General features: G+C 38.3%; 1 protein-coding gene across 2 annotated transcripts in view; it reads right to left on the bottom strand.

Annotated features, from left to right (window-relative positions):
• The window catches only part of VSTM2B (V-set and transmembrane domain containing 2B), a 360,933-nt gene that overhangs the window by 226,022 nt on the left and 122,022 nt on the right, over positions 1-12,889 (bottom strand). For both annotated transcript variants that reach the window (XM_090149977.1, XM_090149980.1), the window contains exon 3: positions 251-373. The gene's annotated coding sequence lies outside the window, so the exon portion shown is untranslated. The remainder of the gene's footprint in view (positions 1-250; positions 374-12,889) is intronic.

The following is a 12,889-nucleotide window of genomic DNA, read 5'->3' as shown; positions in this document are numbered from 1 at the left end:
TAGGTCTTTTTACCAGCACTGGTCTTGCCAATTGGTCTGGCAGTTTCTCACAAGTGAACACAATGAAATCTTGAAGAGTTCTGTCACAGCGTGCTTAAATGCTCATACATAAAATTACTTGCACAGGAAACGCTGCTACTTATTTCAAACTAACTCAATGACAACTTTACTGACCTACCACCAGCGTAGCACCACTACATGGCACACATGAGGATAAATCAGCTTTTACTATAACCATGAGATGCAGTACCTTTTTTCCACTGTTGTTGCTTCCTGGGCCATGCAGACGTGATAGTTGTCATCCTCTCTTTGATTAAAGGCTTTGTTCTCTTCACAGTTGCAAAAAGGTCACTTACGGTGAGACAAGCATGCACTGGAAAAGAATGGGGTTTTATAAGAATCTGAGAAATAAAGTTTAAAAAATCTCCAGAATCTCACATATAGAGGTCACAATTTCGGTACAAATTAAAAAATAAAAATAAAAACAACACATTTTCATTTGAATACACTATAACATTTCATAGAGGTTGTGGAGTATCCGTGGAAATGCTCAAATCAAACTGGTCAGAATCCCAGGCTGCAATGCTTTGGGCAAGAGGGTTGGACTAGAACATCTCAATCTCTGCTTTCCAACCTCAGTGACCGATTTGCAAGGAGTAATGTGCAGTTACTGATGTGGTTTGTCAGATGGCCCAAACTCGAGTGGAGAAATGCAGCTCAAAGAGTGACAAACCTCCCTGTAGTGATGTGCTCATGGCCACAAGTTCCTAACTACCTTCTGGGCTGACAATGGGTAACTTTGCCCTTCTTGTGGCTACTGTACCCCATGTAGCTGGAAGAACAACTGTCCCAGTACACAAAAATACTGATATATTTTACGAATTTCTGGAGAAGTATTCATCGTATTTACTAGAAGCAATGTTTTACTGGCTTTGCTGCTTCTACATATTTCCACTTTGACTCCCTCCCTCTGGCCGTAGCAGGGCTTTCTGTTCCTAATAGTACATATCTACTTTGTAAGCACCTTGAGGAACTGCAGTGTCACACAGGAACCACAGCACAAGCATGGATAGCACACACATCACCTGCCCCTTCCCCTGCAAGGAGGTAACTGAATGCAGTGCAAGATCAGCACCAAACAAGGAGGAAACAGATTCCAAGAACTATTTTTGTACAAAACAGTCTGCTGCACATCAGCAGTGATTTATCATTATTTTGACATTTTAATAACTATTGTATAATTATCAATTAGCCTCTATTCTTGAAGAAAATGTTTAAAGTGTTTTTGTTTGTTTTCAAGAAAAATACAAGAGCTTTCATGCACTAAATAAAGCAGCAGGAAAACGCTTCTGTGTAATTGAAATGCTTTATCATTACACGATGTCACATGAAGCCCACAAGAGAACATCAGCATTTAAAAATGTTTCAGTCTGTGATTTCAAAGCATTGATACTCTCTTTAAATTGCATTTACTCTATTGCATTGCATTTCTAAAGAAAACAAAGAATACACCTGTATTCTGCTTGTAAGGTTGAATTCTTGCCCAAGATAAAACAACTCCCTTTCTGCCATACTCTCAGGGAGAGCTGCACACCTCCCCTTCCCTGAGCACTCAGCTGGACCAGACGGGCTCACCCATACAGCCTGCTTCACATTCCAACCCACTAGACCAGATTGAACAAAGTCCCATCCAGCCTAGACTTGAATCATGATATTGCTTTGTTCTAGCAACACATATACAAAATGTAATGTACTATATTGTCTATTACAGGTGCAAAGGCTTTTATCAGCATTAAAAAAATAAGCAATTTTGGAATTAAACCATGCTAAAGATATATACTTTATATGGTTTTTGCTAGTTTAAATAGCAGCTAGAAGCACAAGGCACAGGAGAGACTGGCTCTTCTGCCCATAAATGATGGCAGAATCAATTTGGGAAGGTAACTTCCATGTTCAATATTACTTATTACTGATGTCTGATGTCTTTGGTCAGCCAGTTACAGAATTGGTAACTACCATGACTTCATCCTCCCACACAACAAAAAGAAGTTACATCCAGAGGCAGAAGGCAGACCGCACAAACTGAGGTTGTTCTTGTTCCAGCACTTCTTGCAAGCCCATATTTTGAGTTTCTTTCATGAAAAATTCTATAGCAAAGTCACTAGTATGCAGATGTGCAGTGTATAATTTCCCACAAGCAGTCTAATAGCAGTGTCAGGCAGAACTGGTTTACTCCCACCATGTCATAGAGTAACATAACTCCAAATTTTCCTCTGTGAGCAGTCATGTAATTTGAAAGTAATTACAATACACGTAAGCCTCCAATTCCTATCACAAATAAGTAGTGCCAGCTTCCTGCAGAGCTCTATTGGTTTGCACAGCTGTAGGACAATCAATAGAGCTATTGAGAATTGCATCATTTCCAAGCAGGTCCAGGGAATTTTATGTTTAAGGGTACTTAACAGTTAAGAAAAGGTACTCAAAAATGTGATGTAAAATTATTTAATAAATGCCTATTTATGCAAGTGGAAAGGCTTTGTGTTTACAGAAATTCTCCCCTTTTTTACACTTTAACAGGTTAGAGGAATAACAAGAAGCAGATAAATAAGATCAGATTTATCTCTTAGGTTAGAGGCATTGGGCTTTCTGTTAGTCTGGTGTTTGGGGCAGGAGGAGGCAGTTTATTCTGCAACCATTTTGTACATTACAACCATTCTGTAACTATTTTGCATAATTCATGTATAGTGGGCCACGGATGACAGCACCGCTTAGCTAACATTATTATTTGAAATAAAATAGAATTCTCCTTTTGAATTGCAAAAAGTGTGATAGAGCATTTCAGATGTCAGTCTGAAATGTCACCTGCAGAACACGTCAGCCCTGCAAACAAAAAAGCCTCTCAGTTTTGACAGGCGACTGCTGTGTTTTCCTTCTCTTTTCAGTTCCAACTGAACAGTAATTTTGAATTAAGTACCAAAATACCTGGAATTTCAGGCATTATGGTTGGTTTTTTGTTTGTTTTTAGCAGTTTGCTTGGAATTACATATACCCCAAAGATTTGAAGTACACTGCCGTCCTGTACAAGTGAGAACCAAATACCTGCAACAAGATTTGGCTCATGCATTGCTCCTGAGGTACCTGATACCCACAGCGGTGCTGCAAATTTTGACCTAGCAATTATTCTTTCACCTTAAGGACACCAATTTTGACTGCCTGATTAAAAAAACTGAATATTTTGGGCAATATTATTTTCTTTATATAGTTTGAAAGATGCTTTACTTTAAATGTTCTTATTGAGCTTTAATGTTTTCATAGCAGAAGCCACTATTTTAGCTTTCTCCAATTTTTTAATACCTCTGCTTCAGATTACAGCACAAAATAAAGATATCTTTCTCCTAGCTGCTGTACTTGATACTGGTTTGCAAGATGAATAGCTGCTTCAAAACATTTGTGTTGCTTCTACCTAAATAAAACATTGCACTCAAGGCATATCTATATCGTATTTCCTGTAGACAAACTCTTGCATTGTAGTACTGAAAAAAGACACCCGCAAACACACATATGGACTTGCAAGTGAGTACATGTCAGACTCTTAAAATCAAACAATTTTATCTTTGCTAGGGTATAACCTATACCAGCTTTTGGAAGGCTGGACATTAATCCAAAAATTTTAGGCCATAGTTATAGTGTCCCTCAGCCAGTCCTGCTCCCTTCTCTTAACCCACTGGAAGAGTTGTTCTCGATCATTTCATTTAATTGAATGTGACAAAGATCTTCTCACCTTGTGCCAATCATTTTTCAGAAATATTTGTTTTCGAAGACAGTTTCCTATTTTGACAGATAATCTGTCCTTACTTATAATTCATACCCATAGATATGGGCAATTCTGACGTACAGTCTATAAATCATCAACTTTTTTCCTTCTGAATTTTTTGTCATCCCTGAGCTGCTCCACTGAGGTCACTAAAGGTTGCTATTACCAGAGCTATTTATCTTCCCAATTTTTCTCCTCTCTGAATTTTCAGTTGATTTCAGTTCCCAGACAAACATACTTCCTCTCGTGCCAGTAGGTCACCTGCCTTGCAGTCAACGACACATCCATCAGCTTCTCTCATAGGCCCCAGGAACACTGCACCCTGAGCACACTCACAAACTCTAGGCCCTTCAGCTCTCTTGCACCCCGTAGCCCCCAAGAAAAACATCGAGTTCCATCAGTGGGGTACATTAAAAGAAGTCTGGAAGATTATTGATAACATCCTGGAGTCAAACTATAGCTATTGATTTGAGGAAGCAAAAAAAAAAAAAAAAAAGACTGTTTTAGTAAGGATTTTGTTACTGTGATCTTCTCAGCAGCAATCAAGAAAAAAGTCCAAATGGAAGCATGGGAACTGACTGAAAATTGTCCTCAAGTAATTGGTGATCACAGTCAGACACATACTGCTTTCACTGGATGAAACAGGCAAGTGGGGATTACAGTTTGGGTCCTAGCAATCCTCAGTGCTTTCAGTAGTAAACTGGGTAGTATACGAGCATGCTTGTCAGACTTGAAGAAGAAATCAAAGTAGCAAAGGACACCAATATCTTAAAATACACAACTAAAATGCAAAACATATTCAATTACATTCGCCTACAAACTAAGAATGAGTAATATAATCATATAGCTGTGGGGGAAAGAAGTCAAATGTCTGACTGGGATGAAAAAATAGGAACTCCATGTTCTGCATTAGTTAGCATTCATGAAAATCCAAATGGAACCTGACAATTCAAGGAAACTATGATACTGGAGAGAGTCCAGGAGAAGACAAGAAGGGTTTAGAAAATGTGAGCAACGGAGAGGGATTGAAGGAAACCATACAGTACAACCTAACAAGCACAGAAGATATATGATAACAGCCTCGGCTGGTACAAGTGAAAACAATCAAGTATTCTTCACATTTATTGTGAATAGCTAAACCAAAAGCTTTAAATCATAATAAAGGCAACAGAATTAGGATGTGAGAAAGAGAAAACTGTGTGATAATAGTAACCCTATGAAGAGTCAGAACATACTTGAAACGTAAGAAATTCTTTCAACCAGATTTTAGCTGTTTGCACAGACATGAAGTTAGATCAGGCAAAGACCCTATGTTTTCCACTCATTCCATGTGTTCCCTTCTGCATCTTACAGTACTTTAAATGTTATATAAGTTGAAGCAGGCTTCATGCCCAAAGCCTATTAGTCTATAAATAAACATTGTTTTAATGAATCCGGTATTTTTCTACAAGGAAAGTACAAGTATCTTCAAAGACATCTAAGTCAACACAGAACAGATTGTTGCAATCCAAGCACATAGGTACACAGGTACAATGGTGGCCTAAATCCATCTCATTTTATGCACTAAACTGGACAACGCTGTGGGGCTTCTACCTTAAGTGGCAAAATAAATGTGCCATGAAACAGTAATGAACAATTTCCTGAATGCCAAAGTCCCACTGCATTCAACACAGTCACAATCACAGCCTCTGCTCCTTTGGTGGACTTAGCAACAAGCAAAGAAAAAATTCTCTCGAACCTTCCCATCACGTTTATGATATTTAAGTCATTATCCCTTCCATTCACCTTCCAAAAAGTTCAGAGACAGTAGAAACTGCCCCATACTGTGGTTTTCAGCTGTGTTTCATTTATCAGTGGTCTAACTTCGGTATGTTTCTCCCAGGTGAGATACAATGTATTAACATCTTTGTCAGCTTCTTCTATGCTGAGTTTTTGCTGTCTTTACATAGATGAGCCTTAAAAGGATGTTTTTCTAGCTGACTGCCTGGGCTATGCAAAACTGTTTTGTCCATTTCCTTCTGTAATTAGTTTTATTAGCATCAGTTTGATCATCATGAGAGAAAAAAGACGCAAAAACATTGCACATTTGCCTCTGTGTTAGCGTCTTTAGATTTCCCTGCAAATCCTCCTCCTGTGCAGCTTTTGGAAACATCTACGTTTATCTGTTAATATTTCTATTTTGAAATGAATTGCAGCAATTAAATAATACTGAAGTCCTTGACTAGAATTATCTTTAGCAGTTCAATTAACTGATGTTTATAAAAATACTTTCATCTAAGGATCTTAAAGACTGCCATTACTATTATCTTCTAAGCTGCATCCCAGTTGCACTGTAGCATGTATTCCTGACTGACGCATTGCTTTGAAGTCTTTCAACTACACAAGAAAGTCATGGCTTATGGATGTTTTTGACAACTAATTGTAGTTTTTGATAAAACTCTTCCAGCTCACTCCTTGAGAACAGAAGTCTTAGTGCTTTCATTATTCTTGGTTCATACTTCTAGGCCAAGATTAGCCTGTCACTAACTCACCTCCAGTCTCTGGCTCCCCAGTAACATCCTTCAGAGTGACCACAGAAGCCCTGTTCTATTCACAACATTACTTATTTCTGGCTCATTTACATACATCTGCCTAATAGTTAGACTTCTGCATTATATTTTTCATGTGTGTTGGTTAGTGTAAAGTTGGATTTTCTTCCAGCTGTGAAATGCAATTTTGTTATGACATATCTATACATTTCTATGTACTTGAGAGAAGCTGTTGTCCTTTCTCCCATGACCTGTTTAATCCCAGCAGAAATGCATTCTCTGGTAAGGAATGGCAATGCTCAGAATACAGTTACTTGTAGAACAGCATGGATAACTTGAAAAACTGACTCAAGTGGTGTAGTCCACCCCCAGCCAGTTCAATTTACAGGATGTAGTGGCTCATGTTCTCTGCAGATTCTTCACAGACCCCTCTCCCACTGGGCTAATACATCTGATCAGTGATTGATCTGAATTTCAATTCTTTTAAACTGATTATCATGCGCCAGAGGAGAACGGTATAGCAAGAATTGTAACCAACATAAATCTTAAGGAGCAGATGATTTTGACAACATCTGTTGCTGGTGTGTTATTTAGGCCCTCCACCTTTCTCAGTTTGCAAGTTGTAAATGGATAAGTCTTCCCACACAGAAGGAGCACAACCCAGGGGGAGTATGCTCAGGAAACAATTTGCACCTCTGCAATCACACAGGAACCTGGGCAAAACTGCTCAAAACAGTGCTCTTTGAAAGACATTTAAAAGCAAAGGATTCTCTGGTTTCAGGAAGAAGCTTGCCATAGCTCACACTAAGCTCAGCTATCAGGGAGAGCTTTCCAATGCATTGTTTAGATCATCCTTCTAATTAACAACAAATAAAAGAGCAAGAATGAATGAAAAGCATGCAGGGAAATCAAACAATACACATAAAATGAAATAAATGAAATAATAATATTATTACACATGGCTTTGCTTCAGAATATGTAGAAGGTGGAAAAGTAAAGGTTATTTAGATATGGAGCAGAGCAAAGCTCATTTGCAGCTTCTGAATGCAGCACTCCAGGCTCAGTCTGTGGCTCAGGAGAAGCCCCTGGGAGCAGAGGCTGTAAGCCTGCAGGAAGGACAAACCTCACTGTGTGGTTTTTTGTGCTCTTCCTGGAAACATTTGCTACTGCTGGAAGCTGTAGATAGGGTGAGCCTGCTGTGATACTGAGCACTAGTATTCACGCTCCATGGAGAGCTTGTTCAGCCAGGGGTCTCAGCAGCACTAGTAATTACCTCTCTCAGTTATAGTAACCTGCCCTTCATTTTATAATATCTGTGATGAAGCAACAGACTTCTATGACTTATTTAGGGCTCTTTCAATAGAGTAGCCTATATATACTGGCTGACTGTTAACTGTAATATTATCATCATTATTATTATTACTGTAGAGAAGATTTCAGTATAGAAATATTTATAGAGCCAACGTTTATACAGACTGATTTCACACTGCATCACCTACACCAGAATACTCCACTGAAGAGAAGAACACAATAATTCTTATACACACTGAATCCAGGTTTGAATAGCAACCCTAATGGCTCCCTCAGAGCCAAACCAATTCCAGAGCAAATATATATATAGCTCACATTTCATCTCCCAAATGAGACAAGGCAAGGGCCACTGAGAACATTCCTTATAAGCAAAAAGGTTTAAAACTTGAATATAGACTTTTAAAACTTGCATATATTTTAGATTATTGGTACTTGGCTGCTCTGTAATGAAAGCTATGGTCAATAAATATCTCTGGGCAAGATAATGATGATCTTTGAGTTACCCAACAAATAGAAGGAATATCTCAGCATAGGATACTATTTGGGATAGCATCATTTCTTCATTCTTACTCTTCACTTCCTTTATTCGGATAGCGTTCTGATTCCTGCTGCTCCACATACCATTGGTAATAGCTTCATAAATATTACAAATTTTATTTCAAAATTTTAGCTCCAGTAATGAGATTGACTTGTAGCCATCACAATTTACTGTAATGTCTTTAACGTCTTTGATGTAGGCCTTAATCAAAGTTGCTAGAAAATAATGCATTCATTTGCTTACTATTATCTGTTGTAAGCATCACCTCCTGTTGCACCACTTCATTTCAGAATTAGCAGAGTTAGGTCCATACATTACGTAATTATCTTGTGAAAAAGATTAAATAAACTTTGGACCAATCATACAAGACAGCTCCAACCTCCAGATTCAGTCAGAACTCCATCTGGTCATGACAGATTGCATGGCCTGGTCCAGTGTTTTGAAAACATTTTTTTACACCATTCATTATTTAACCAAGCCTATTTACCTTACAGTGATTATCTCCTTCTTTAAATCTTGTAAATACAGTCATTATTCTTCAAGTAATTAAAAAAAAAAACAAACAAAACAACAACAACAAAACAACACAACCAAAAAAAAACCAGGTAAACTATCTGTTTGCTGTGATATATTAATTAAATTTTCTTCACGTAAAACACTTAATCCTGAACAGCAACACTGCATTATAAAACAATTCCTACTAAAACATGCTCTAATTATAATTCCAAAGCTCATATTATTTTTGGAATTTGTGTTGGCTTTTAGATAGATTATAACAAAAGCAAATTAGTGTATGTTTTAATAAGTTAGTAGTCAAATAAAGCCATAAAGCTCAAATGATGACTAACCGCAGTGTATAATTCCCCATAAAAGCTAATTGACAATTGATTTTCTTGAATACAGAAAGAATTTATCATGATTAACACTATTACAATGAAATACAAAGGAATTAGAAAAGATTTATCTCTAATTGAGTATTTCTGCAAATATTAGAGCTACTGAAGAGAATAACAAACTCTGTTAGCATCTTAGTTTCACTGGGACAGAATTGTTTTCTTCATAGTGTCTGGTGCAATGCTATGCTTTGGTTCTGGGAGAAAAACAATTTGTTTGTTGGTAACACATGGATGTGTATATCTGCTGCTGAGCAGTGTTGGACAGAGCCAAGGCCATTCTCAGCAAAGGGCCCAAGGAGCTGGAAGGGAACAGAATTCTGACAGCTGACTGAAGCCAGACATAGGGATATTCCATACCCTACGACATCATGCAGGAGGCATTCAGAGAGGGTGGAAGTTCAGCTCTTCCACTGCTTAGGAAGCTAGCTGGGCACTGAGCAATTGCTTGTCCATCACTTGTTATGTGTGTGTATATATATATATAAAAATTTGTAATTATTACCTTATTACCCTTTTTATTTTCTCTATCTTAGTAAATAGTGTTATCTCAACCTACAAGTTCTACCTTTTTTTTCCCAATTCTCTTCCCCATCCCACTGGGAAGGGAGGAGGTGAGCCAATGACTGTGTGGTACTCAGCCACCTGCCAGGTTAAACCACAATAGTTAGAAGCACAGCATCCACTTCCTTACTTTATACACAGAATATGAATTGCACAAATGTAATTAGAGGGTTGCTGCTTTTCTATAGGTGCAGCATGCTTTATATGCAACATAACAGCACAGTACTTTGCTCTCTTAGTCCTCAAGCTGAGTTCTGGGGTCATCTTCATGCTGTTTACAAATCCTCAACTGGATTTGATCTCATAAAGAACATTTTTAAAAAGGAAGAAAACGGTAAAATTATGGAAGACAAGAAGATGAAAACAAAAGTAGTTATGAAGATGGTCTTTCAGGGCAGTGCAAGGCCACAGATGCCTCATGGCCTCAGAGGCAAAGAGAGATGCCGTGGGGCTGTGCTGGAAGAAAGTGTGCCAGGACACAGAATGCTGCAAAGTAGCATGCAATGGAAGCTAATGAGGGAGACAGACAAAGACCCCTGCTGCCCTGAAAAGTGGATAATTGGTGCGATAAATTTTTCCATGCCATATTAAATACTAAACAGTAAAGTGAGTGAACATAATTACTATGTATCAGTTTGTGCAAGGAACTTTAAATAGCAATTAAAATAAAAAGACACTTCCCTGCCCCGGAGAGTTTTCAGTGTGCAGCTTCCCAGCAGCAGAGTGATAGGCAATTCACAGCCTTCACTGAACCTCAGTAGGGCTCTCATGAGAAAGTCATTACCCTGGGACATGTCAGAGGGTACAGATGACACTACAATATAACAAAAAGGTGAAAGACTGCTGCTGTGTGAACATACTGGTATTGCACACCCAAGGCAATTCGGTTCAGCCCCAAGTAGTGACAGCCTAGGGGAGTGAGGATACCAGGCTGCCTTCTGTGGATCTCCAGCTTCTTGCTAATGCCTCAATACCAGAAAAGCTGCGGGTGTCGTTTGGATAGCTGCTCACCTATCCAAATACTCAGATCTTCCCTGCTATTCAAGTACCAATCTTTTGCTTTGCACCTTTCACAGTGTGCATTTCATTCTAAGTTACTGTAATATTAACTTGTATGGTACCAGATCTTTTCTAATTAAATCTAAAAATAAATTAGGAAGGATGTTGCTTGTAATAATTAAAAATTAAAAAAAAAAAAAAAGGCAAATGGGAACATGCAAAAGGCAAGCTGAGTCTGATAAACTTGCACAGTTTTGATAGAGATCTCTCAGCTTAATGCAGTCATATGAAATTAAAGAGGAATGTACAATCACGTAATGCCCTCCACCTAATTAATCCATTCACAGTTACCATAACTGTACTGTATGGAGAATAAACTGCTGTTAAAATTACATTTGAGATACAACAAGATCAGTTCAGCAGAATAGAAAAACAGTAGGATTCTCTTAGTACTTTCTTAACACCTTGTAAAGCATCCCAGTCCTGCACAGAAGGTCTAGGAAATCCTGTTATTTATCTATACCCAGCATAATTTCCCCTAGACTAAATAACAGAAATAGCTTTATTAAATAAACACTGGTCCAAGCATTCAGGTTGTGGGTTTTTTTTTTTTTTCCTTTTTTCTATTAATTGCAAAACTGCTGTGGAATTACTGATTTCCTCAACAATTAAATGGAACGACCAAAGATTTGGGTTTAATGCTCCAGATTCCATATGGCAACTCAGTAATTTAGCACCCCATTTTTCATCTGCCTTTGTGTAACTAAGTGGACTCTGGTGATGAGTCTAATTTGGTCCCTGGGTACTTTATCCTTTCCCTCATTCAGTCTAATTGCACATCCCTGTAACAGCCCTCTTCCTGTGCCTGTGGCATCATCCTTCCTATTCATTCCTCTGCAGATATTAAGGCATCCATCGTCACAAAGCTGGGAGCCTTGAATGCAAACTTCAAGGTAGAGTTTTGATTCCAGCACAGTCGCTCAGCATTCCTGGCCCCAGCAGACTGCACTGGAGCACAGAACTAAAAAACTTCTGGTCAGGCAGGTCAAAGCCTAGAAGCCATGTTCTGTGTTAGTATATGCACATATCAGTCAAAAAAAATTCTGTATGTAAACTAATCATTTTTTTTTTTTAATAAAGAGTGAAATTATCCAAGAAAACCAACCTCAGCATGCAGTGTTGAGATAATGGGCTAAAATGCAATAGAAAGCACAGCACTGCCTGTTCAAAAGCCACAAAAGATTAATAATCCATCTACTGTCCAACACTCATGAGGAATAGTTAGATTCACCAGATCCTTTGGGAAAGAGTTACAGGACTCCATACAACACGTTACTACTATAAAACCATAATCCTATTTACCATTTTCCATAATCAAGATTGAAAGGCCACATGCATGTGAGCTACGCACAAGCAGGTGATGACAGCCAGATTTCCAGAGCGCCCTTTCCTGAACAGTTCCTGAACTGCCTTTGGCACACGATGTACCAAATGATCCTCCTTGTTTTCTCTTCTTTACGTGTCTGTCACTGGATCAGAGGAGAATGATCCCCAATTTAAACCTATGATCTATGATATATGCTGGGAAACGCTCAACAAATATAGCAATACAGAATACAGAAATTGCACGTTGTTATCACTGTCAGCAAACAGCAGTGAAAGTAACTCAGTTTGTTAAGTTTAGTTAAAAGGCAGCCAAACACTGACTAAGACTCCCATTCATTTAGAATAATGGTAGGTATCTATCATTCCTCATACTTCAAACATATTATCAAATGAAATTGGAAGTTTTTTTTTACTTGGTAAAAGAAAAATGGTCCTTCAAGTACCTTCAAGTACCAATATTTCCTATTGTAGGACCCAGGTGTTGGGGTCACCTTTCTGCACCCCTATACTGGAACCAACACACTGACCTTGCTAGAAGGGCAGTATGATTTTCCACAGTCACACCAGGAATATTCTAGATTTACATTAAGTTGGGTGCCAGTTAAAATTTGTGTGTATTTGCGTGTGGCTGTTCATGCACATGCATACAGCATTAGAAAAATGAGTCATTTACCCCAAGCAATGCTCATCTGGCTCTCATACTGAGGAATAAATATGGGTACAAATAGAAAATTCTAGTTTGTGGACATGATTGCTTATTTGTTTTACAAGAGGAGAAAATCAGACCTGCTATGTCACGTGAATCGTGCACTTGACAGTCCACACTCACACTTCCACATTTAGATTTTGTTTTCAT

The sequence above is a fragment of the Phasianus colchicus genome, chromosome 13 (genome assembly GCF_987193195.1).
Source record: "Phasianus colchicus chromosome 13, bPhaCol1.hap1.1, whole genome shotgun sequence".
NCBI classification, from domain to species: domain Eukaryota; kingdom Metazoa; phylum Chordata; class Aves; order Galliformes; family Phasianidae; genus Phasianus; species Phasianus colchicus.
This window is presented reverse-complemented; position numbering and strand designations above follow the sequence as displayed.